General features: G+C 36.0%; 1 protein-coding gene across 2 annotated transcripts in view; it reads right to left on the bottom strand.

The window, feature by feature from the left end:
- Window positions 1-27,269, bottom strand: part of LOC123870282 (LIM domain transcription factor LMO4) — a 253,622-nt gene that overhangs the window by 162,513 nt on the left and 63,840 nt on the right. The window contains exon 1 of one of the 2 annotated variants that reach the window (XM_045913550.1): window positions 2,405-2,750. The exons of the other annotated variant lie outside the window; for it this stretch is intronic. The gene's annotated coding sequence lies outside the window, so the exon portion shown is untranslated. Of the gene's footprint in view, window positions 1-2,404; window positions 2,751-27,269 lie in introns of those variants that run through there. 2 annotated transcript variants of the gene reach the window in all.

Raw genomic sequence — 27,269 nt, 5'->3', positions numbered from 1 at the left:
CGTGTAATATTGCTTAGACATATTTTAAAAATTAATTTTCACCCCAACTCTTTAGCAACCATTTCAACTGCTAAATGGTATACATGGACCAATTTAGCAACAATTCTTTGTGAGATATTCAAAAAAGGTTTGCTGATTATATCTATTCTGAACCCATATTATCTGACGTATTAAGTAATTGGTGTTATCATTTATTTCTAACCCATGGTTTTCATAACAGATACTATGTAGAATGTAGATAAATCAATCTGTTGCTTCTTTGTGTATAGGTAAATCTTAGGTTACTGATTGGTATTGTCTCACTATTATCACCAGAGCATTTCTGTCATCATGCACAGAAACCTATGCTTATTTACGTACATGTTAAGATTACCTCTGAATTTTCAGTTGTAACGATCTCATAAAAAATTCTAAGAGGCTTTCAGCTTTAGTGCAGCCAATCGTTATATTGGCTCACAATTTTCTCCTGTTCTTCCGATCTAATAATTGACTGGATTTTGCAAAATTAGCTCTTCAAATCAACCAAAATCATTGGTTGCAAATTATGTGCAATGCAATGTCTCAATAAAGGGATATGGGTTTAATAAAAACCGTCATACCCATTCCAGGTTAGCCCGCTTCTATCATAGACTGTATCATCACTTACCACCAGGCAGAGATTGCAGTCAAGGGCTAACTTGTATCTGAATCTGAATAAGTAAATAAAATACACCAAACGCTTCTACGCAGTTTGTTTTGTTTTTTGCATTTGGACCCCGAATAATTTGACGGAAGATTTTTTTAATAATTTAATTTTGTTAAAAAATCACAATTATGTTAAATATACTGTAATGTAATCTTCCTTTACTAGCTAGCTAGGTACAACGGTTTCTTTGGTCCAATGTTTATGCGAAAGGGTTGAACAGGTTCTCTATTTGTTTTTCGTTAGAGCTTTAATTAAAAGAAGGTTGTTTTAAAGAAAATGAATGTTCAAAGTAAATAAATCTTTAATGGTTTAATTATCTTTTTGTAATTAAGTTTCACCTGACGGTATAATAATTAATACTGCGCGCACCCAATCTCTCTAATTGCTGATTTAAAGATAGCGTCTATTTGAAACGTATTAATTAGATGTTTTTTGTTTTTGTTTTGAGGGTGGCCTTGTAGCAACAACATAAAGGTACCAGGGTTTATCAAACATCGGCTTTGTTAAGTAATTTTAATCCATGCCATTCACTGGATCGGTTGTCAAATTTTGAGGGTAGTGAAGCAGTACACATTGTTCTAGGTACCAGGATTGATATAAATCGCTTGGTAAGGATAAGGATCAAATCAAAACTATCACCTTATAAAGACTGAAGATTATTTAGACTCAAATCAAAATGAGATTGCTCAATAGGTACCTTCTTTAAGTGGGTAGATACATACAATTAAGAACTTGGCTCTAGTTACATTTATCTGAATGTTAATAACAAAATAATATAACTTTAATTAATAACTAGTAAGTACATACTAACTTGAGGTAGGTTTATTATACTTTGTACTTCCTGACTTTTAAACTAATCAACTGTAACCTTCAAGTTAGGTAATATAGTAAGTAGGTAAGTAGGTATTAGGCTGCGGCCCAGGTGGGAGCGGGTGCGTCCTGCGGGGCGGCAAGCGGGTGCGATGCATGCCGTTCGGCACCCGCTCTCGATTAGAACGCGACCCGCGCGTCGTTATTCCAATTTCTTATAGAGATAAAACACTTTCATATACTTTAATAAGCTTTTATTAACTTGTTCACATAATTATTAATTTACAAATAGAAGACAATCGACTATCCGCCATTCCAAGCGTCACCGGAGAGAGTAGAGCCCACCAAAACCATGGAATCTTGAAGAACGTCCGATGGCGCTACGCCACGCATAGACTATCAACAAATCCCACCTAACAATTTACAATATTGAGTTTGTTCAACACGTTGGCCGCCCTGCAGGACGCAACCGCTCCCACCTGGGCCGCAGGCTTAAACATTTAATAACTTAGCATTATACTCGAAGTTAAACTTTAAACACCTTTATCTGAGCTTAATATTAACTGTATAACATAAAAACTTTCGTAGTATAAAGGTTATTGTTGTATTTCTAAGTAAAAGACGGCTTGGATAAGGCTGGGATACACTGCAGCTGCACGTGGTATTTGTTCGGCGATACTCCCAGACCGTCGCTCGTTCAAGGCAGACAATAACATTAAAATTATCCTTCATACTTTGTGGATTATCATGTTTATTTATATTTGCAGTCTAGAATCATGTAAAGCGACAGCAGGTAATTTATTTGCAAGTTTGTTTACAAACAAACCACATTGTTCCGTTGCTAGATTTGGCATCCACGTTTTAGCACGTTACCTATCTATAACATGCACAAATCCTTCAAATAGTTACCTAAAGGCTATGTCCCTTGAGGTCCGTAACCGCGCGTCCAGGCTCGGTGCCTCGATAGACGGTCGAACACCGGACCGGCACGATGCACCAAACAAAAAAACAACAATAACAGAAAATAAAAAAAACACCAAAACGTATTAAACTTTATTAACTACACCGCCGAATGCAGTCTCGTATCCTTCAAGTTCGACAGGACAAAAGACTCGAAGCACAAAAACCTTCTCGTAAAACTTTAGAACAAAAACTGTACAGAGAACTTCGAAAAAAGTAGACGCGTTCGCGGGGATCGACGACACTTCCCCATGCGGCGATTCGGTCGCGACTGAACCACGCGGTCGCGCGCGGGGGGGAGGGGCCCGGGCGGGGGGACCGGCCCCGCACCTCCGCGGTATTATTTGATTAATTCGCCTCCCCTTGTATACTCGGCGAGTCGTCATTACGACAATGAACGTTAAGTTTTTAAATTCCAGCGAGGGCCGCAACCTTCACCTACTGTTTAATTATTTAATTGAATAAATTAAGATCTCCCGTCGTCGTCGCCAACAAAGATTAGACGTTAATAAGCAAACGCTGAAGTACTCGTCCCGTTCATGGTTAATTACGACGTCGCAGTACAGTTGCAGAAAATCCCTCCTCAAAATAATGAGTAATACCTACCAAGAAACGTTAGTCCCGCTAATTGGAGTGCATTTGCATACTGAAGTAAAATAAAGTCGGAGTGAGTTATTTTGATGAAGTCGAAACACGGCAAACAGCCAGCTAATAAGGTGAAACACAAAATGCGTGTGAGTCGAAGTCAGAATTCTGTAATTAATCACTGAAAAAAATACTCATGTTCCATCTTTTAACATAGTAATTAGCTTCCTGTTATGCATTTATTAAGTTATAGATACATAAACTATACGAATTAAATCCTTAAATAGGTACTTAGGTAGGTAAAGAACTAAAGTTTCTACCCTCAGTCAGTTCTACCGATGTCATGAGAAAAATGAAAACAGGATTTAGTAATCTGTGTCAAAGTACATGGAAGTTTTGGAAAAATAATTTGGTGGTCCCTTTATCGAGTAGGTACCTAGCGTAACTAGCGTTCGATCGAGGCAGCGCGGGCGCAGGTGGTCTCTACTTTAATCGAATTTTGGTCCCTAACATAATAAATTAATCTAAGCGATCATAAACAATGAAATGGGTACAATATTAATATATTATATTCTGTGATATGAGCACAAAATACGACACGAACAATAATATTTACTAAATTAGTTACTAATGTTAATATTAGGGAAATAGATAATATAATATACTCCATATTATGTTGAATATCAATGTACCTACTAATAATAATCACACTTCACACTAATATTATAAAGGCGAAAGTTTGTGTGTATGTGAGTATGTGTGTACGTTTGTTACTAAGTATTTCACGCAAAACCTACTGGACGGATTTGGCTGAAATTTAGAATGGAGATAGATTATACCCTGGATTAACACATAGGCTTCTTTTTATCCCGAAAAACTAAAGTTTCTACGGGATTTTTAAAAACCTATATCCACGCAAACGGAGTCGCGGGCATCAGCTGGTATAATAATATGTTGAAGAGAGGTCAATGAACTCAATTCAAAATTGTCTTTGTTTAGCTCTAGATGAATGAATCGATGATGAATCGATGACTCAAGTCAGTACCTACTACAATAATAGGTACCAACTTGGATAAAGAGCTTTTTATTACGAAAGATATAAGTAGCTAAGTACTCTGTAATTTAATTCATGCTTTTGTCATGTCCTGCAGTTGTCCAGTGGATACTATCATATAAGAAATGTTTTGCCTAAGTAATTTCAATGATAATAAAATAATCTCACTATTTTTGTGATCTCACTGACTCCACTGCAGAGCTGTAACATAATTTCCCGGATACCCGAACCTAAAATATCTACCTACAATTACATAGTGAGTGGTTAGAAACAAGTCAGAAAAATCTTCATCTCTCTTACTCCTACTTTTGTTTTTTTTTCTCTCTCGTCTGGCTTTACAAAGATTAGCCAATGTCAAGTTTGTAGTTATTTAACAAGTTAGTTAAACTATACAAGTATGAACCCCGTGCCGGCGCTCGCCGACATACGCACGGCACCCCGTTAGAGCGCTTTCCAGTCAGTTTTAACAAAAAAAACACTCCAAAAAAGCAGAGCACGCCGGCCAGCTAACACCAACACAGACGAAGTCCCTACTTTTGTTTGATATTGGCTCAATTAGGCATACAACGATCACTATATTTGTCATTTACATTATTCTGTGACTAGACTGAAGATTTCCATCTCTATGACCTTAAAAATAGAGTCCAATTTAACATTCTAATTTAGGGCATAGATTAGAGTGACAGGTGAATGTAGTATTATTAATAATATACATTTTAATTGGGTACATGGATGATAAGTTATTAGAGGCGGTTAGAAATTTAATGGATGTAAGTGGGCACGGCTGATATTATTAAATTTGTTTTGGACATCGCCTATGAGTAATGACTTTTGTTAGGCTTTTAGGATATTAATGGAAATGGAAAGTGCAATCGACGTGTGTATTTTATTACTAACCCACATAATAATAAGTATACCTGATTCGGTGGTTATACGTGGTTTTACTTCATATTATGGGTGCCTAGTTGAATTTATGATTGGATAACTTAATGAAATTATTATTTTAGATTTTATCGAAATATGTATTTACCAATGTACTTTAATATATTTATCATGAGTATACCAGTTCTTAACAAATGTAAATCAAAAATTTATAACACCCCCACCAAGTGAATGTTACAGTAATTAGAAAAGAGCTGATAACTTTCAAACGGCTGAACCGATTTTCTTGAATTAAGTATAGCTAAGAATACTCTCGATCAAGCCACCTGTCAAACCAAAAAAACTAAATTAAAATCGATTCAGTCGTTTAGGAGCTACGATGCCACGGACAGATACACAGCAGCACTTTAAATCATTCAATCAGACGCGTTTTTTTTTGTATATGAAGACAAATTACTCTAATGATAGAGATTAAAAATATTACTAAGAATAGTTTAAACAAGAGGACAATTAAGGCGCTTCCACACTGCACAAGAGCGGCCACAATGCGTCAAATGAAGTCCGCCCGGTACGCAAATGAAGAATATTGTCGGACGCTCTGAATGCTCCTTAATGATGCACCAAGCTCCCGCATGCCGGAGTCTAGACTAGACAACACCTACACTGCATTTGCTCAATTGTTGACTTGTTAATTTGGCATTATTGTCCCTTTTATTTATACTTATTCAAATACAAGTTAGCGCTTGACTGCAATCTCACCTGGTGGTAAGTGATAATGCAGTCATTTTATTGAATTTTTTGGTTTCTACTTTCGACACGGCATCGTACCGGAACGCTAAATCGCTTGGTGGCACGGCTTTTCCGGTAGGTAAATAGCCACGGCCGAAGCCTTCCACCAGCGTATTTAGTCATCTGTGGTACTTTACTGGGTTTTGCTTTGTGATGAAAAGAGTGAATCGTAGTTTGGCTGTGGTTTGGCTTTTACTTTTAAATTGGAGGTGTAGTCTGTAGAGGTGTTATACTTGTATCAAGATGTAAGTAAGAAGGTACTTGTGGCAAGAAAGAGTAATTTAATTTGAAAAACCTGATTCTAGTCTAGGTCAACGGGAAGTATCTTTTAGGTTTTCTTGACAGACACGTCTGACGGACAGACGAATAGACAAACAGACAACAAAGTGATCTTATAAGGGTTCCGTTTTTCCTTTTGAGGTACGGAACCCTAAAAATAAAAATATTTTAAAATGGTCGTTGATAAAGATAACGCATAAGAAAACAAGAGTACAATTAAGGCGGGAGCACACTGCCTCGCTGCATATAGCGGTCACAATGTGCCAAATGAAGGCCCGGTGCCGGTACGCAAATGAAGAATATTGTCGGCCGCTCTGAATGCTCCTTAATGACGCATCAGACACCCGTGTGCTGGAGGCATCACCCACACGGTATTTGCGCGATTGTTAATTTACCATTGTTGTGCAGTTTGTCGAACATAAACGGAATAATGTTTGTTGGTTTTCGTTTTGTTAATAACATTGTACGTAAAATTGATTTATATTCAAGCATACTATTTTTTAAGGAAAAACCTAATAATATGTATCTACTATCTACATACCTATAAATATTAAATTCTTACACCTCCTCACTTGTTTGATACTATCCGATTTTATTACAAAGTTATTCGATTATTAACCAATTTTATGCCAATATTATAAGCAGTTTGCCTTTATCTGCATATCGTGATTTTCTCAAAAAATATTAAGATTTAGTGTACCTATGCCCATTTTATCCATCACATTCCATTCTGAATCGTTCTATCTGCAGAAGTTAATTTTATTTTTATCAAGTCTTACTAACTTAAGAATAAAAAATCTTATTTTAAAAGAATAGCGCCTAGATATGTAAATATTAATATCTGTAAAAGCAGTAAAATCTTGTAACAAACACAAAAAGTGTCAAAAAAAAAACAGTTACGAAACGACACATTCCCACGTTAAATACGTAACCTATTAAAGTTCTCGAAATAGTCACTTTCTGGGAACGCTAGAAAACTCGCCATGTCGCATTCTGTTATATTATTACTGGTTGTAAAATCTACAGCGACAAACGGTTATTATAATACACGTTACGAGGGCACTAAATGTCGGAGTGTCATTTGCTAGTTTGAGCCATTGAGTTGAAACGCGGACCATAGAGCAGCAAACCTCAAACTCGCACATCGGACTACAAAATAGCACTCCCACAACTACAAAGACGTACGAGTATGTAAATCTATAAGTACGGCCATAGGTAAATTGGGGTTTTTGATATCAAAACCTTCCCCTCCCCCCTACTTTAAAAAAAATTGCGTTGGCATTTAACTTTCAAAACTATTTTTTCTATATTAAAACTCACATTTTCACGTGTTTGGTACCCCCTTGGTACAACTAATAAACCTTTTTAAGAAAACATACTTAAATAATCTCTGACACAGTTGTCTCTTGCTACATTATCGAAAAAGTAGCATATTATAATAATAATTGTCTTATGATTTATGATATACTAAAAGCAGATCCAGTCTCAATTTTCTGACTGACAAAAAGCACGATTGGTGCATTTAATGGACTTGTACTTACACCATGAACGTATAAAATATGTTGTACACAAATCTGATGGGGGTGAAGGGTCTATTAAACGGCTTATTGCTGCTGCAGTATGACAACTCTTTGGCTTGAGCTAACACGTTAAAACGTCGTCATTTAGAATAGGTACGTAGAAAGCGTATTTTTTGCTACATAGTGGAGAGACAATTGCAACAGTCCTGGATATTTACAAGAGGAGCTAATGCCATTTATGTTGCCTTGAAATGATTTATTATTATTACAGACCTGTAAACAACAAACAATATTACTAAATAAATCTTTCGTCACATCAAACGAGTAAAAAGAGAAGAAGTTGTAATAAATGGTTTACAGTTGACCCCTGCCCACCAATTACAGCACAAAGAAAGCGATGACGTGACATAAGACACGATTGATCCGTGTGGCTGATCCTATCACCTAATATATCAGCAGCTATCACACTATTTACAAGTGTAAATTAAAAATTTATAACACCCCGACAAGTGAAGGTTACAGTAACTAGAAAAGAGCTGATAACTTTCAAACGGCTGAACCGATTTTCTTGGATTATAACTAAGAACTCTCTTAATCAAGCCACCTTTTAAACAAAAAAAAACTAAATTAAAATCGGTTCATTAGTTAGGAGCTACGAGCACAGATACACACGTCAAACTTATAAAACCCCTGTTTTTGGGTTGAGGGTTAATAAATGCTGCAGAATACTGTCTATAGCGCATAAGTATAAAACATCGATCTAGTTAATACAAGTACAAAATTAGTATGATAAAAAATGAGAAGAAGTTGTAACTTCTAATGAATGGTTTACAGTTGAGTTGACCCCTGCCCGCCAATTACAGCACAAAGAAAGCGATGACGTGACATAAGACACGGTTGATCCATGTGGCTGATCCTATGACCGAATATATCAGCAGCTGTCACACTATTTTTATAAAAGCCACAGAATACTATCTATACTGCGTATAAATAAAACACTGATCTAGTTATTACAAGTACAAAAGTAATATACTTAATAAAAAAACGATTCCGACCAATTGATAACCTCCCCTTTTTTGAAGTCGGTTAAAAATACATTGTTATGTAGTTAGTTGTTAGTTTAAAAAACCGCTAGTCCGACTCGCACAAGAAGGATTCCGTATCATGGTATGATGTAAAGATCTTAACACCCCATGCATCCAAATCTGTCTTAGATTTGGATTTTGAAGAAGGATTTAGGAGAAGTAGGTATTTAGAAGTTATATAGGAATAAAAACTCACATACCTGCGTGTGCCTGAAGCCTGAAACATAACACTCCTTTTTGGACAATCGTGTACCTACCTAGGTATTTTGTGATTAGGTATTTGAGTTTGTCTAATGCTCATCAGAGCTTTGATAGTTATGATAGTTTATCATTGATTTTTCAGAAGCCTAGTAGTAAATCTTAAGAAGATACTTTGTATGAAACATCTAATACGTATATTACTAGTTTTCTCCTAATCATTACTAAGCATATTCGACATCGATGCAGGCATAGAGAATACTACTTGCTTGCAAAAATAAACGAGTTACATAAATACTAGGTCATCGAAATACATTTAGAGACAAGTGTCTTGCAACTTTTATTACCTACATTATGTCATTATAAGGTGTGGAATTTGCAAATATAACTGTGTCAAATTTGTATGTTTTACATTGAATGTTTGTAAGAACCTAGTATTAAATATGTATAGTAATAAGTATAGTAAATGAAAACTAGTCTTTCTCGCAAACTCGTTTTCCCGGTTTAGTTTCCACTTTATTTCCCAAAATGTTTTTTTGCCAGATCTACAGGACTTCAGTAGATGTTGTGTCTGATTTTAGCCAGAACACACGAGCGGAAAGAGAGTGGACAGGTCCAATTTGTATGGAATGTACAGAACTCGAAATACGCAAAACCATACCAATCCGCAATCCTGCGTCAAAACAGATCTATTGTACCGCTGCAGTTCGGCAAAGAGCTTTTGCTTGTTCGGAATCGAGCGCAGGTAACCAAAACCTTTTATGATTTGGGATTAGAGCGAGTTTAAAGAGCGCTGCAAGAATGATGAAATTGGCGAGAGACAGGACCAACCGGCTTAGCGACGTCATCGAACGAGCGCGCATTACGTTCGATTGTAGGGCCAAGCGCGGCCTAATTGCCGGCATTGTGTCGGCATGCAGATGTGAATGGGCTTTGATTTGGGCCCAGGGGCGCGGAGGCCGGGGCCAGGGGACAAATCGCTCGTTACGGCTGCAGGTAAACTTTCATTGAGCGTCGGAAGGCGTCGGACGTGAGAGGCGGCCGACAAAATGCCCTCGTTATTCGCCGCCGAATCACCCGCTCATTGTGTTCGGGGAAACGGTAGACGCGGTCGCCGAATCACGAAAAAGACTTTAATGAGGCGTGAGAACGCTCCAAATGAACGATTGTATAGGGCTCGGTTTAATGAAGGATTTATGTTTAAGTGGCTTTGATTAAAACCCAAGTTCCATGCTATGAAGTTTCTGAAACTATTGCAGTAATTTGATTATTCTGCCTTCGTCCAAGATATTATGGTCAGGAAAATTGTAGACACGGTCTTCGAATCACAAAAAAGACTTTGATGAGGCGTGAGAACGCTCCAAATGAAAGAATCACGATTGTATTGAAAGGAGTTATGTTTAAAAGTCCAGTTGTATCAAGCAACTTGCACAAGTCAGTATTCATATATCCACGATTAAGATTGGAAATAAAATTTTGGTCCCAAGCAAACTTTTAAACCCTGACTTTGCATTTGTTGACGGTCAAAGTTTAACCGTAACTTTAAGTTCTTTACGTTGACCGCGGACCTTAGATACACTATTATGAGAATAATATGTCCAACTCCAAATCCAAACGTATTTACGATGGCCTCAGGTGAGATGATACCTCAGATACGGTACTGTACGGTATGATACTCGGCCTTTTAGATTCCTAGTAAGCATGCGAATATAATATTAATAAGTGTGGACATATTAATATAAGTACCATATAATTACACAAGATTACCTTGCACAATGTCTTCCTGTACAATCACATTTTCGTTACATCCTACTAACCCTAGGTAACAAACAAACAACAAATATGTTGATGCAGAGCCCTAGATTTTTGTTACAAGATTTAAAAATCAACATGCACCATTTTTGGTATTTTTTATTGCAGTAGAAGGACTACATGATAGGAATTGCACTTGAATTGCAATGCATACCTATTTCCCATATTTTTCGAGACTGTGAGTTTGTGTTCAAACACAGTATTCAAATGGCTCTTTCGAAATAAACAGAACATTATTGTTGGCATTGATGTACCTATTTTATTAGTCGATCGTAAATAATGCTCGAATCAGAGATTCCCTTGTTTTTGTTTCTCTACATTTGTCCTAAATTCCATTGCAGTGCAGTTACAATTACAACAATTTTATCGTCGATAATAATCTTTTATACATATAATATCTTTTATATAATATGAATCAAACAAAAATTTCTGAATCTTTTAGACTTTTGTTGACCAAATCAACGTTATTTGATACATGTTTGACAGGTACCTACGGCTACTAGGTATTTATAATGTTGATTTTGGTTATAAAAGAACAAGATAGAGATTTGTAGCGATCTGAGCTGTCTTCCCCCCAATTACAAGGTTTTGCCCGTAATGATCGCGCTAGGCAGACGTGTTGGACTAGTCACTAGGTAAATAGACGCACTCAAACGAGACGGAGGAGCCGCTGGATTGTGGCGGCGCAGCGGCGCAAATCCGCGGTCTGCGGAAGTCCCTACAAAAGACGTATGTCCAGCGGTGGACGTATATCACGATGATGATGAAACTTTACTTACATTTCAAGGTGCCTCTTACTGCTATAATGTGTTGTTTCTATTTTCTACATAATATACAGGATGTAATCAGAACGCTAACCAAAACGGAGACAGGTGATAGTACTGTTGATTACTGGTAAAACACCACAAAAAAACGCGGAAAAAATAAGTAAAAAAATTTGTATTTTTCAAAGTTCACAATATATTGCAAATAAAACATCTGACTGACGCTAGAGGTCAACGAACGTTGCGTCATAGGCCACTTGGAGGCAATGCCGCGTCGTAGGTGGGGTATTAGCTCGAACTTCGCACGCTACACATTGCGGCTTTGAAAAATATTAAACCACTAAAACTACAAAATAAGGCAATTCACTTCTTAAGATTATTGGCATTGGATTGTGTTTAGGTAGTACATTAATAACGTTAAGTTTTTGCTAGCGTTCTGGGTACACCCTGTATCTAGTATCTACTGTACCCCATATCCTTTCTGCATAGGACAGGTGGCGGTTCTGCCCGCGGCACAACGGCGTATCAGCGTTGCATGTTGCCGACATGTGCTGGCAGATAAAAAATACACTAATGCCATTGTTATTTATAATTTGATATTAATTTGCTGCAATTAGCTACTAGGCAAAAACGCAATGCCTATCATTCTATTAAATAATTGATAAAGTAGGGAATGCTCATGACTTCATCCGCCAGGATGTACTTAGTTTTTAAAAACCTCTTGGGAACTGTTTGATTTTTCCGAGATAAAATGTAGCCTATGTCACTAATCAGGTCTTTAACTATTATACCCATGCAAAAACTCTTGATGCGTAATTGCGGCGTGATTGAAGGACAAACTAACAAACAAACACACTTTCGCATTAATAATCGCATTATTAAATATGGGTAGTGACTGGGTATGGGTAGTGGGTAGATTAGTGATTATTACCTTGCTGTAGTCCTAAGTAGGTATTTGGCGCCGCACTGTACCTACCTATTTGCCGCTTTTTGACTTTATATGGTATGTGGACATTTTTTTTCCTCCAAACCATATTCATATTTGGAAATATACGATTGATAGAGTCTGGTTCCGTGGCTATAATTTAATGACTGCCTGTATTTTATCTAATTATAATGAACTAAATTATACGAAAACGCTAATTTTCTTGATTGTTCGATTTAAATAGTAGGGATGGCAGCTAGCGATGTCGAAGAATATCGATAGATTCGAGTACATCATCTGAGTTGATGTTAATACTTACATAAATTTAAATAAGATACTGGGCTTGTGTGTTGTGCGTGGCAATTTTCAAAAAACATGTGAATGCTGTACTTATTTCAATAAAGATTTTATAACAGTCAATTGAACAGAAATAAAACAAATAGGTACTTATATAAGCTATGTAGAGTTCAGTGTCGACTCTAGTGCGCCAATTTGTTGATGACAATATAACAATATAAAAAAAAAAAGATTCCGACGAATTGAGAACCTCCTCCTTTTTTGGAAGTCGGTTAAAAACTGCCTTCTGCGCTTCTGCGGTATTTATTTTTCATGTTAAATATTAGTATAGAAGGTAAGTACCTACGTAATTGTTCTTTTGTCCGTTGTCCGGCATACGAAATAACTATACATTTACATTCAATACAAGTACGTACCACCGTACGTGTAAAGTAATTAATACAATGTAAGCCGGCCGCATAAACGTGGCTTTTTCTTGTCGGTGTCTATTAACATTGTGCACATATTCCTTATAATGCTTAATTTCTTGCGATGGAGTCTCACATTCACGTGATTTCAATAATTCATATCAAAGGCTGCGTTCGCACTAGTGCGGTCGGCTCGGGCCTCACGCGCTCCACTCCTACAATTACGCGCCTGTGTCATATTTACAGCCCAGGTAATTGCCATTCAATTACGAGGCCAGCCCGCTGTGCGAGCGAGCGAGATTATTGAGACCCGTATACTGCTCTCTCGTTTCCGCACAGCGTGCAGCAGGCTAGCCAGCTGTAGGCTTACCACCCGTTCCACTATGATCTAGGATATTGCATCAAGTAATAACTATCAGAGATTGTTAAATATAAGTTTGTTGAGGGCTTCTTCTCAGACCAGGGCGTATTTGAAACCCTCGTAGCTTTAGTTTTAAGTTTATGCAATTAATTATCACCAATTTCTTACAAATTCCACAATTGGCAATCAAAAATTGTACAAACCAATTTGAATAAATGATTTGAGTTTGATTTTAATCTGGGAAAAATTTGCATACCTACTTAACTAACTTAACCAACTGTACCGATATTAATGTTAATAAAGGTTTAACGATCAAATGCGATCTGATAGCAACTGATGGGAGCCAGTCGCCTAGTCTCAGTTGCTAACGCTTCTAGACCCCAACTTGGGTTGGACTGTAAAATCTCATCAGAGTAAGACCTTTCCAAACTATGTACTCTTAAACTGAAATTTGAGATAATTATATTTACCTACATTTTAGTAGGTATGGTTGTTTTATCAGCTGACAATCATCATCGCTGGTTCACTACTGAGCACTCTTCTTTCAGAATGAGAAGGGCTTAGTAGGATTATTATATGCTTAACTACAGCCCACTCTCATCCCGGTTTACATAATCAAAAAGATGGTGAGCGCAGCCATCAATCATCGAACACCCCCCGCTGTACGCAGTAGGGATGGGACTCGTCACAAAGCGTATCTCAGTTCAACTGTCCAACAAAGCTCGGTAAGTGGGCAAACGCCACGCTAAATTGATTCGGAACCATTTCGATTTCGGACGTTGTTTAGCTGTATTAATTTAACTTGTCCATTATTGCGCCCGAACTCGATTATGGACGCTGTTCAATCGAATCCAATTTGTTGCCGTCCACGTTGATCGTTTAAAAAAATATTTTTTTTAGTGCAATGCGGAGATATTGGCTGAATGACTGTAGGTAAAACTGATAGGTAAAGCTTATGCTATGCTGAGTTCTTCAAATACGTACATATTAATATGCACTTGTAACAATAAATTTACAATAGACTTAGGCGCGCTTGAAACCGTCGTAGCTTTAGTTTTAAGTTAATTGAAATAATTATCACCGCTAAATCATTGTTTGACAGACAGAAAGTGTACAATAGTACTTAATTTGAATAAATGACTTTGACTTAAAACAACCCGATTTTCAAAAATATTTCATCATATTATTTAGAAACCTTACATAATTGTCTTGCATTTACGTGAAAAGATAACTTTTGTAATTAAAATTAATTATATACGAAAATACCCGATTCGGGTATCACTAATTAAGACTTAATTTAACGCTGGCTGTATGCGAGGCTCGAGCATACATTAATGATGTTTTTCCTTATTTTTCATTTTTCATATCTACTTAATTAGTACGAGTTTATATTATAAGACCGTAATATTATGGTGCTACTAAATGAAACCATTTTAATTAACGTGTTAACGAGTGTTATGCAACTCCGAATTAAAATTGTACAGCTAAATATCTTCTAGTTTAATATTTTTGATATTCGCAATTAGATTTAAGTTACAGCTAACATGTTCATTAATAAACCTACTCTGTTTACAAATATTAGGAAAAATATCGATAAACCAGTATAGAGTATCGATAAAAATAAGTGACTGACAACCCTCATTCATTCGATGAACTGCCACAGGTATGCAATCTTTTGCTTTATGCCTTTGCCCTATTGCGCTCTGATTCGATATGTTCGATATTCGTTCTATTTTTTTATAAAATACAATATCTATCTCTGCTGTAATCGAAGAAATTACATAATAATTGCTTTAACATATATGTACATTACTGTTAAAAAAAGATTCCGACGAATTGAGAACCTCCTCCCTTTTTTGAAGTCGGTTAATAATGATTAATTATTGTATTAATATGAGAATTTAATTTTTTAACACTAAATTCCTTGATGGCAAGGCCATAAGAACACGTAATATATTATCTCAGTAGGTACTTAAGAAAAAACAAATAATAAATATCTGATAATGTAAAAATAAATACCTACTTTTATTAAAACGTAGTTATTATTAATTAATTATTTTAATAAAGATACCTATTACTTAAATCGCCAGACCGTTACAGATAAGGTGTGAATGCAAATATAAAAATTGCATATTATACGACTTAAATAAATGACTTTTGAAAATAAAATTGTAATGAAAAATCAAGGCATGAAATTAAATTAAGTAAGTGTGTACTTGCATTTTTTTTAATATTTGTTAAACACTTAACGCAACTTAACTTTTTTAACCCCCGACCCAAAAAGAGGGGTGTTATTACTAATAAAACTGCTGCCCTGCCTTAAAGCAGTATTTATTTATGTACTTTAACAACAAATACTGAAAACAAAGATTTATAAAATAACTGTGACTAAAAAAAAACAAAGGGACATTTTTTGGTTTTTCTTTCACAATTTATTGCGATGTTTTAGCTCGGAAAAGAAATATTTCACCAATATGATGTTTATAATTATTATGTACAGAACCCTCCTAAAAGAGCGAGGCCCGACTCACACTTGACCGGTTTTTTTTCTTCTTTTAGTGCACCTCTCCCCTCGCCGCTGTTGTCACTCCAGCTATCCAGCTCGCTCCAGAAGGCAAGTAGACCGCCCAGATTGTCGAAGGCTTCCCGGAGCGAGGCTGGGGATCTCAAGCAGTGCTGCCAGTCTGCCATGCCCGTGAACTCTTGCAGCACTTGGTGTTTCATCTACCTCCATGCGAGCCTTATCAGAGAAGTGTTTGTGCTACGATGTCACAGACAGACGTCCAGACCGAAAAAACGGTCAAACTTGTAACAGCCCCCTATTTGCATTTGGTACTGTATTGTTTATAAAATAATATTTAAAATAATGTATAAAAAATTATTTTATTAAAATAATATTTAATTAATACGGGATAGTACTTAATTAGAGTAAACAACATATTTGTTTATTTTAGGGCCAATTCACACTTACACGCCAATGGCTTCTACATCGATTTCCTGTTAAGTTTTGTGCTTAAGATCTTCTCAGAAACCGCTTCACCTAAGTGGAAACGCGCCCTTAGGCTGAGATCTATAGAGCGCACTTCGACTTAGTTCGCACTTATGACACTGTTAAAACGAGACAGTGTTATATCGCTGCTATAAATCTGTCTCTTTTTAACTGAAACTTAAGTCTGAGCAAAGACAAAGTACGAGTACACTCTATAGATCTCAGCCTGAGTGTACACACCTAGCCTATAGATATACAGTTGCATGAACCACCGTAAGTGTGGGTGGACTCTTAGCAAGTTCGAGTTACAAGGCGAACCCGTTGTGATTAATTAGTGAGGTAGCTAATTAGCGAGCAGAAGTCAAGTCATTAGTAAACGTAATTGAAACAAGCAAACCAAGTTTTCTAAGAAAAATCTCGGATTAATTTACCTACGCTACGCTGTACTCTGGAGCTTTCGAATTGCTACTTTAGTACGAGACTCGGTGTAGTGTACTTTAGACCCCATTGTTCACTAACATAATAATAATTATGTAATAAATAATCATTATGATTGTTACTATAATTATTTAATAGCTTATGGGCCGATTTTTCAATCGGCAAATAAACTTTAACTGACAAATGAAACTGACATTTTTAGATTTCCAATACAAAAACTGTCAAGACGTCACATTATGAACTCTTGAATTCGATCAACGTTAGCGAGTGTAAAATCTCATACTAACCATCCAAATATCCAAATAATCTAAACCTAAGTTTTTTAAAATGTGCTTAAAAATATGTTTACAAGAAAAATTATAACTCCCGTGTTAGGTATCAATCGTATCTATCAATAAATTCATTTAATTATAAACACGCACAAATAATGCCTTGACTCAATAGTCAATACCATAAGATGAGATCCAGCGAACGGGTTCACAGATACATAATAATATTAAAGTTATTTACATGTAATCTGGTTGGTACTCACAGGTCATTGAATTAAGTGGTCAGTGAATAAGGTACCTGCAATACTGCATACGCGTAGCGAAAATGTGTGAAAGATTAATCATAGGTATCCATACTTCCATATTAATATTATTATATATGCAAATGTCTCTTACCTTTACTTATACCTTAATACTTTTTCACGTCCCATACGTTTAACCGATTTTGGCGTTTGATACAGAAATAACTTACATCCCGGAAACGGACATAAGCTTTTCATCCCGGAAAATCAAATTTTCCACGGTTTAATAAAAATATCACGGATAGGTATTATACTCTATCTACGGTAAAAAAAAGAAAAAGGTAATATAGGGCTCTCTCTGTTACGAAATCCCATACAAATGACAGAGACGAATATCTCAGTCGGTGTTAGCCATTTTGAGTCACAAACCAATCATACTACATGTTTTTAAAAACCTTCGAAATTCAATTCGAAAACATAGTTTCGTTTGTGATTGGTTGGTAAAGATTTTCGTCTCTGTCGTTTATATGGGATTTTATAATAGAGACCATACCTACTAACTTCTTTCCGTGGCTAGAGTGTAGCTAATCATCGTTGAATGGAGATAATATATTCTCTCCCATTCGTTCTATTTTGTCATATTTTGCAATAAAACATTGTTATGAATATGAATCTGCAGTGTACAGTTTTGTAACATCACTAATTTTATACTCCTCGGCTGCCGCAGATGTCCAAGCTCCTCACTTATCACTTACCTACCATCAAGCTGCTATAAAAGAACCGCTATAAAAACCTTAATTTATGTCACAATGATCGATCGCACTCGCTTAGCACAGTGATGAAGAGGTAGCACACAAAATTTCATTATAATCTTACATTAACGTATCCAATTAAGTGCATTAAGCTTATCTCGGGCTTCTCATTATGGTAAGTGATGGTGTTGTAAGTGGAATGAGTAGTGCTTCATTATTTACTGTCACAGATTGCGAGTCGAACTACTCAAAGTCAGCATTAGATAGCGCCCGTACAACGGTTCAAGAACCAGGTGTGTGCCCGGATATAGCCAAAATAAAATTCCCACAAAACGGTAAAAAGTTAGAACGAATAATAAATCATATGTCATGTACGAAGAACATTTTGATTTAATTATTTATTAATTCAGTACGTGTAATTTTAGCTTATAAAGTCATGGTTTTAAAGAGCCCTGGACCACCATTTTTTATTTATAAATAGGTGAAGAAAGTATGTAACACATGCGAGGTTATACTTTTCATATTATTTACCGACTCATGCTTTGCGGATTGTTACATTACTTATTGCGTATTTGATGACAGTATTCCACAAGCTAAAAGTGTTTAGACTTTTTTTTATAAACTGCCCATCGCAAAAACATGATAAAATTTCGCTCGTCACTAAAAAAATACCATAGTTTAGATTTTTTATGGACATCTTCATACGTCGCTTAAATAGCCTGAAGAGATAGATACGTTTAGCTTAGCAATAGATAGAGAAGAGGCCTGCAAATTAATTTTATTTTAGATTAACTTATTCAATTAAGTGAATAGCGTTTATCTCGGGCTTTTAATTATGATAAGATGTGGTGTAAACTGCAAATGGTAACGATCGGTGCTTCGTTATTTATCTACAGTTACAGAATTCGATGAAAGTTCAGTTAGGCGAGGGTATCCTCGAATAACTGAACTTTTATCAATAATTTATCAGTTAATTTGTATTAATTAAATACATAGAAAATTTATTTCAATTTTCAAAATAAGATAACTATACCAAATGGGGTATCATATGAAAGGGCTTTACTGTACATAAATTTATTTATTTTCATTGGGATAAACATGGACTTCATCGTTGGCAACTAGTTTTCGACAAGACGATAGAAGTTTCTTGATTTTGACCATCTTCTTCTCCATATCAGCATAGTTTCTGTTTGTACTATGATATCAGTGTATAAATATGACTTGTTTGTAGTGGTCTTAGACCCAGTTTCCGAAAATGATAAAATTAGTGAATAGTCAATGGTTGGCCAAATAATTCGATGACCATTTTCAAATTGGACAATTCAGCATCATAAGATTTATTAATTGCCTGATTCGTAGTTGATTTCTTATTTTATTAAAATTCGGCGACGTTTTAAATGAGTTCTCCTTTAAAAAGACTGTTAGATAAAATCTAATTAATTTGACTAGCGTTTTGGAAACTATGTAGGTATTATTAGTGCGATATTATTTCTACAGCTTAAAGCGAAACCGTACGTCGTATTCAGGAAAAAACATAAGGTTATACTAACTTATTTACAATTTTACGTATACCTTAAGCAAACTAGTTGTTGACTGTTGGATGGGAAAATTAGCATGACTGTGAAAATTATGTTTATACGTACTTAGCATTCATTTGCGGAGATGCGCAAAGAACATCTATCGTAATTGAAATGAATAATCACATGCAAATGACTTTTATATTTCCTAATAGAACATAGAGTATAGAGCCAAACCGTTAGTAGCGCAATTATTTAGAAAAGATCTTGGTTTCTGGCGGTTGACCTATTATCATATTATAAAGATGGAATGGATCGATATAATATAATGGTTAAGATTAATTAAAACTGAGGACTAACCATTTTTTCTTAACTCGAAACCATAATAATTATGGTTGGTTGATGATTTCCCATAATGTGTGTAGAAAAACTGATTGAAAATAATTGGTTTCGGTTAATTTTTTTAGCGTTACGTTTAATCCTAAAGTTCACACTGATAGAGACAAGTTGACTTGGATTACAAAGCTTATACATATTATTGAAAATTCTCTTCTCTCTTCAGCTCCCAAGTCTTTCTTTTGGGGAACAACAATCCTGACTGTGGACACCATAATATATAAAACCATGATTTTTTTGGCTTTTCCCTTTATGTTTTTGCTATGAATTCCTGTCTACATCCAGTCTGAAAATATGGTTCTGGTTCCTGTGAAGGATATGGCCAATGCACTTTGACTGCCGACGTCCTGTTTAAATGCATTTATTGGGTCTTCGTGACACATGATTTACACACAAGAATAACATTGACGCAATTATCCACAGTTATTAAGAAGACGTCAAATAACAACTCGTTAGCCATCGAGGGATTTGCATTCAGCTTGCGTGTTGGCGTGCACGTGACTTGAAGGAGCTAATATTATAAACACGTCCAAGTGGGCGCACAGAGCACACGGCAAGTGTGCCTATGCCTATACCTACTCTATATTGTGTGATATGAATAACTTCAGCTATATCACTTACTAGGCTATGTCCCCGACTTCGTACGCGTGAATTACGCAAAATACAACCCCCTATTTTACCCCCTTAGAGGCTGGATTTTCAAAAATTCTTTCTTTACGGATGTTTACATCATAATAGTTGTCAAATGCCAAATTTCAGCTCAATCCAGTCAGTGATTTGAACTGTAGATCATAGATCTAGTGATAGTTCATAGATCAGTCAGTCAGTCACCTTTTCTAATTATATATTTAGTCTAGCTAATGCTCGCGACTTCATTCCTGTGAATATAGGTTTTTAAAAATCCCGTGGGAACTCATTGATTTTCCGGAATAAAAGTAGTTTATGTGTTAATCCTGGGTATAATCTATCTCCACTCCAAACAGCCAAATCCGTCAAGTAGTTTTTGCGTGAAAGAGTAACAAACATCCATACATACAAACTTTCGCGTTTATAATATTAACTAAGATTGTTTTTTGGTTAGACAGCTTTTGGGAAATTGAGCCAAGTCTTCTCATTGTCATTGTTCAATGGCTGAAGACGAAAGTCTTTAATCACTGTACCCCTCCTGTCCACAAGTGTGATGCTGAAATGTGGACACTATCAAACGGCCTAGTCTACTGGAGAGGACTGTTAGTAGTTTCCCTAATAGATAAGATCTGAAATGAGATCCGCAGGAAAACCAAGGACTTAGCCCAACTGTCGAAAGGGCGATGGCTGTTGAAGCCGAGGTGGAGACCGCGTATAAGCAAACGTAGGTAGTGTGGGACGCCTTCCAGCACGATGGACCGACAGTATTAAGAGGCGGGCGGGAATTGGCTGGATGAGGCAGACTGAGGACCGGGTGTGGTGACACTCATTAGGGAAGTCCCATATCCAACAGTGGACTTCCACAGGCTGACGATGACGATGATTATATTATTATTGTTTTAGATGCTGATTACTAGTGTGGTGACCCACACCAGAAAACGTGGTATTGGTAGATCCTACATCCAGGGGAGTGACAATATCAAACGAGATGTAGGAAGCCTCTGAATATAAAATGCAAGGAACATAAGATCATAAAGTGTGGAAACCCTTTCAAGAAATCTAGATTCTAGGTATACGAACGTCCAACGTTTCTCTTTATCGGTTGATCTATATTGAGAAAGTCATCATATTATATCGAGTTAGAACCAGATACCAGCCAACGCAATAGTTTCCTGTCACATTTATACACCACTACCCTCAATTTAAAACTTAACTTCCGTGTAGGTATTCTCAGCCAGGTTATGATCATTTTATGACTCGTAAATAAGTTGCCTTATATTGTACAAACAGCTTGAGTAAAGCTAATTAAATATTTGCATATTAAGTGACATTTACCTATCATGGAATATTTCAAGCGAGTCCGATGTTTGGTCTTAGTAATTAAACTCAAGCTTTTACTATGTTAATGGAATTCAATTAAATGAAAATTACGCCCGTAGTTTCTTGTTGATACTAACTTGCGATTGGTTTCTTCCGCTGATGTTATAAATTTAAATAATGTTGCAGTAGCGAACCTTCGATCGTAAAGATAGTCTGCCTGTGTGATATTTGAGACTTTTTTCATGAATATAATTAGTCAGTGATAACCTAGTAGTAAGACTTCGTCGTGCTATTCACGGAGTCCCGAATTCGATCTCGGGAATGCACCTCTAATTTTTCAGAGTTATGTGCATTATATTATGTAAAATATCATTATCATACCTTAAAGGAAAATATCGTGATGGAACTTGTTATTAATCATATCATTCCTAAAGATGTGTGAAGTCTACCAATTCTTATTTGCGTGGTGGATATCCCTCTATGTCCTAAATTCCTCTAATTCTGAGAAGAGACCAGTGCTCAGTAGAAGGCCGGTGATGAATTAAGATGTTGATGATAGAATGCTACATGAAACAAGTGTAAATTAAAAATTTATAACAATACCGACAAGTGAAGGTTACAGTGACTAGAAAAGAACTGATAACTTTCAAACAGGTGAACCAATTTTCTTGGATTATAGTTAAGAACACTCTTGATTAAGATACCTTTCCAACAAAAAAAACCCAAATAAAATCAGTTCATTAGTTTAGGAGCTACGATGCCACATACAGATACACAGATACACACGTCAAACTTATCACACCCCTCTTTTTGGGTCGGGGTTAAAAATACCACTAACCACTGAAAGGAAAAATTCGATATGTGGTAAAGTTAGCCTAATAAATGTATTTAACTATATGTATTATCTTGTGCGAAACTTAGGGTACGCCGACAAATATACCTACAGTACAACTGCAGCATTTGAATTACTGGCTATAATAATTAATTAAATTACAATTAAATCATTTTGAAAAATGAAGATTGTGTGCCGCGAATGCCAGTTTATTCTAGATCGTACCTATTATAAAACTCTGTACGGTTTTTATTTATTATTCTTTTAATGTGTGCAACCATTGCCTAATTAAGCTCCTAACTAAGTATGTACCACATCATATTCAAATTACCAACAAACGTAAAATTAATTGCGGCATCACATCTAAAACCCTCTTTGCGAAAATATGAATAAATTATGCTCTATTACTGAACATACTCAACCTATTAATTAGAGATTTTAGAAGCCAGCCAGAATTGAAAGCGCTGCGATATCAAACGCTGTGCATGGAAGCAGAGGCCTCTTATTGGCAGTGCGATCGACGTTCTCCCAATCAGCCCCATCAAAACTCAAGCTCATTACTCAAAATCAATTAGCGTTATTAGTGCGGCGCGTCTTCGTTAGCCCGTGATGGAGGGTAATTTATTGGCATCTCTTAATTAGGGATAAGTCTAATTGGAGGCTTAGTCGTAACGAGGCCCTCGAAATCTGACGTCCCGGCGAATAAATTGGTCGAGCTTCGCTACGGCCGCCAGCGCCACGCACTCCAGCCGCTCTATTGCCGCCTGGATTGACGCTCGGAGCCAATTCTGTACACTCCGACATCTTAGTTCCTAAGATATTTCTATCAAGTGGCTTAGATTGTTTTAGGTCGATATTTTAAATCAAATTAGGTCGAATATCTACTTCGATATTTATCCGATATATATGCTAATTCTATATTTATTCGATATTTAAGTACATATTCGCAATTAGTTATTTTCAAGCAAGTAGCTTAAATGATAAATTGAAGATTATATAAAATGATGGGCATACCTACTATGTTATTTTTTACACTGTAGATAGGTAATGTGCTTAGTAGGTACAAAATTATTTTCCTTTTTGCGCCGATTTCCATTAAGTTATTTCCATGTAGTCTTTTCAGCCAGGATAAGAACTTCAATATTTATTCAGAACATTGCGACAAAAATATTATAGAAATCTTAAGATGTAAAAGAATGACCACAGAGAGTTGTAATATAGAGCAGAAATGATCCGGAATAATATAAGAGTCATATTTTTATTAATAACAGGGGTAAAAGGTCGAAACTTACGTTTTAGTAATCATTTGATAAGGGTTCTCTTTTAAAGCCTGGTTTAAGTATGAGGTTTGCAGATCTTTGAGTACATAGAGTCTAACTGTATGTATGCTAATCCATGGTCTAACTGAATGTACTCAAAGATCTATTTGCGGCTTGAAATATTATAAGTATTACTTTGAGCTTTGAGGAACGTGCTGCGTTAAGCGATGCGGTCGACTCGGCCGTTCAAAGCGGTATAAGAAAAAAAGGAATTACAAATAAAAGAGTTCGGACAACGGCATGATCAAGTGCACCGAACGATGTAACGTGATATTTTGTAATGTGCTTTATTTTGCACCGCCCCGGCTCGGCCCGTCTGGCCGGCCGTCTATAATTAGAATTAAATATTCGCACATCGTTGAAAAATCTGATATTTGGATATTTCTTGGAGCGCCGACCTTTCTAAAGTCTCAAACAAACATATAGGCTACACACTTGCAATGCGCGACGATAACGGCATCTTCTAGAAGGTATACAATCAGCAACAAAGCTACGAGTAGGTTTGCAACCGCCAGTACAAGCGACTATAGACGGGAGCAAACCTAGCTCTGTTGCTGACTGTACTTGTAATAAAAGGAACTGTTTGAAGGCATTCAAGCGAAGAAGAAGGCAATCGCCGCATTGCCGTCTTGTGATGTTGCCACATACAGTTAAATAAATAATTATTTAACAAATCATATATTTAGGTACAGTTGGTTTCGAGTTTAATGAATTGGTAAAACGCCCTACTTACAAACAACAGATTTGAAGGCACTTGGTTCCTGTGAAACTCTTTTTCATTTTAATCAGTTTAATCGTGTTACGATTTACGATTAAAATAGGACTGAAACTAGCTTGCTAAAACTTTTTAGTTCTGATGTTTGTTTTAAAGATGGTCTACTGAAAATAGAGAAATATCAAATTAAGCATAATTAGATCTAAGTAGCTAAAAAGTCATCATTATAATCCTTTTTCGTAAAAATCACGAAAAATTCCGTTCTGTGATATTCTAATAAAATTAACTTTATTTACTGTATTCAAAATAATTTTACCGAATGTCTAAATGCATGCTTTCCATTTCTTGGCTAAAAATTAAGATTAAAGTATAATATTATTCTGTAGTTATTTATTTGAACCTGAATTAGCACTTTACCTAAGTATATCTACTTAAGTTTTTAATCTAAATTTTCATCATACGAAATGAACATATGAAAATAATAATTAGAATATTAAAAATCGTCGCGCAATGTGAACACTAACCCTAATTACCTGAAGACTTGGACAAACAACGAGCGGTGTTAAACTATAGAAATTGTTGACAAGTATACGGTATACTTGGCACCGCGAAAGAAAGAAATCAGCTGGTCTTGAAGCTGCTCAAAGGGTCATAAATCGATCTATTTGGTGGTCGAACTACGGAGTGAGTTGCTTGCGTGACAGCGAGGCAGTCTATTCTGCCAGGCAATCGATTTATCAGTCAACCTTTTGTTTCCTGAGCAGTATGAATGAACAGTTAACTAAACGCTGACACATTCTCTTTACCGTCGTGTAGAGCTTTTTTATCAAAGGCTAAGACAAACTATATAAAGCTATTGACGCGGTAAAGCGATTGCGAGTCGTATGTAGTGGTATTACAAATGAATAAATAAATAGTGAAATACGTATAATATGTGTAACTTTAGGTACAATGACTGACTGACAAGCAACGCATATGTCTAAACCAGTGGATCTACAGGTTTGGAATTTGGAGGACTCTTGAGTTGTCTTGAGTTTTACCCTAGGGATGCACTACGGAAAGATTTTTAAATATTCCAACGGTGTCTTTAAAAAACGGAAGTCCATGCGGATAATCTCGCAGGAGTAAACAAGTAAATTTAAACTTTAAAGCGACACAATAAACAAACAAACAAATATAAATATTATATAACAGAGATCACATTAACTAAACTTTAAGTACCTACTGCTTAACTACGAACTTTAAGTTCAGTGAAGTCCTGCCGTGCTGCTGCCGCGGCGCTTTATGTATGTCCAGACCTTTACTTGCGGTAGTTAGACGGGAATAAATAATTGCTAATCTAAATTAAAGTAGTAGAACCAAAAACAGCGAAATACAATTAAAATTTATGGCAATAAGACGTACAATTTACTACGTCTTAGTGCGTTGTAGCATAATTAACGTAAAGATTAATTTATTATGCTTGTGGACTAGTTTATACAATCTGAGTAATGAGAAACTAGGTATTGTACTTTAGATAGTATTAATTGGCCAACATCACTGTCCATATCCATACTTATTAAAGCTGCGCTAATATTATAAATGCGGAAGTGTGTGTCTGTCTACTAGCTTTTCACGGCCATCAGTTTAACCGATTTTGATGGGTTCAGAAGAGATAACTTGAATCCCGGGGACGCTACTACTGGACTATTTTTATCCCGGAAAATCATAGAGTTCCCACGGGATTCTTGGAAAACCTTCAAAAAATATCTTCTCGATTTTTGGATATAATATTATGTGGGCACCTAGTAGTATTGGCGTCACTCAGAAAAGCAGGTATTATTTAAATATTTTTATCGAATTATTGGAATGTCCTCTCCAAAACCAACACAAAAAAACACAAGTTTAATGTGTAAGGTTATCCGAGAGTTTTAATCTAAACAAACTAATGCCAAAATAAATAATTTAATTAGAGCGTGATTGCTATCACAACATCTAATTATTCAGTTCACAATCCAAATACCGAAAATATGCGATATCGCTCCGAATCTCAGAAGGAGACTGAACTAAAACTTCGAAACACCCGTATTTATGCAAGTTCAATCTTGTCGGCCTCCTAGTAACAGATTGTATGACATCGAATGAGCCAAATATCGATTTTATCAAACTACCTGCATTAGATAAATTAATAATTTTATATTATTCTTGACAATTCAAATCAATTTTTAAAAGTAACCTTACAGTTCGGCCGTCCTGAATTTAACACGTCCTCGTGTTTCTAATTAATCTTGTCATGTCAGTCGCGGGCTTCCTTGCCCTAAGTCAAATACAAATCATGGGCTATCCTGCCCTCCGTCAAATCATTAAAACCTACCCTTGAACTGCCGAACTCTCAGTTTTAATATTCAGTCAACAATAAATCCAAACGACTAACTTCTCATTCGATGTATACAAAATCTGA

Source organism: Maniola jurtina, chromosome 1 (genome assembly GCF_905333055.1).
Source record: "Maniola jurtina chromosome 1, ilManJurt1.1, whole genome shotgun sequence".
Taxonomy (NCBI): Eukaryota; Metazoa; Arthropoda; class Insecta; order Lepidoptera; family Nymphalidae; genus Maniola; species Maniola jurtina.
This window is presented reverse-complemented; position numbering and strand designations above follow the sequence as displayed.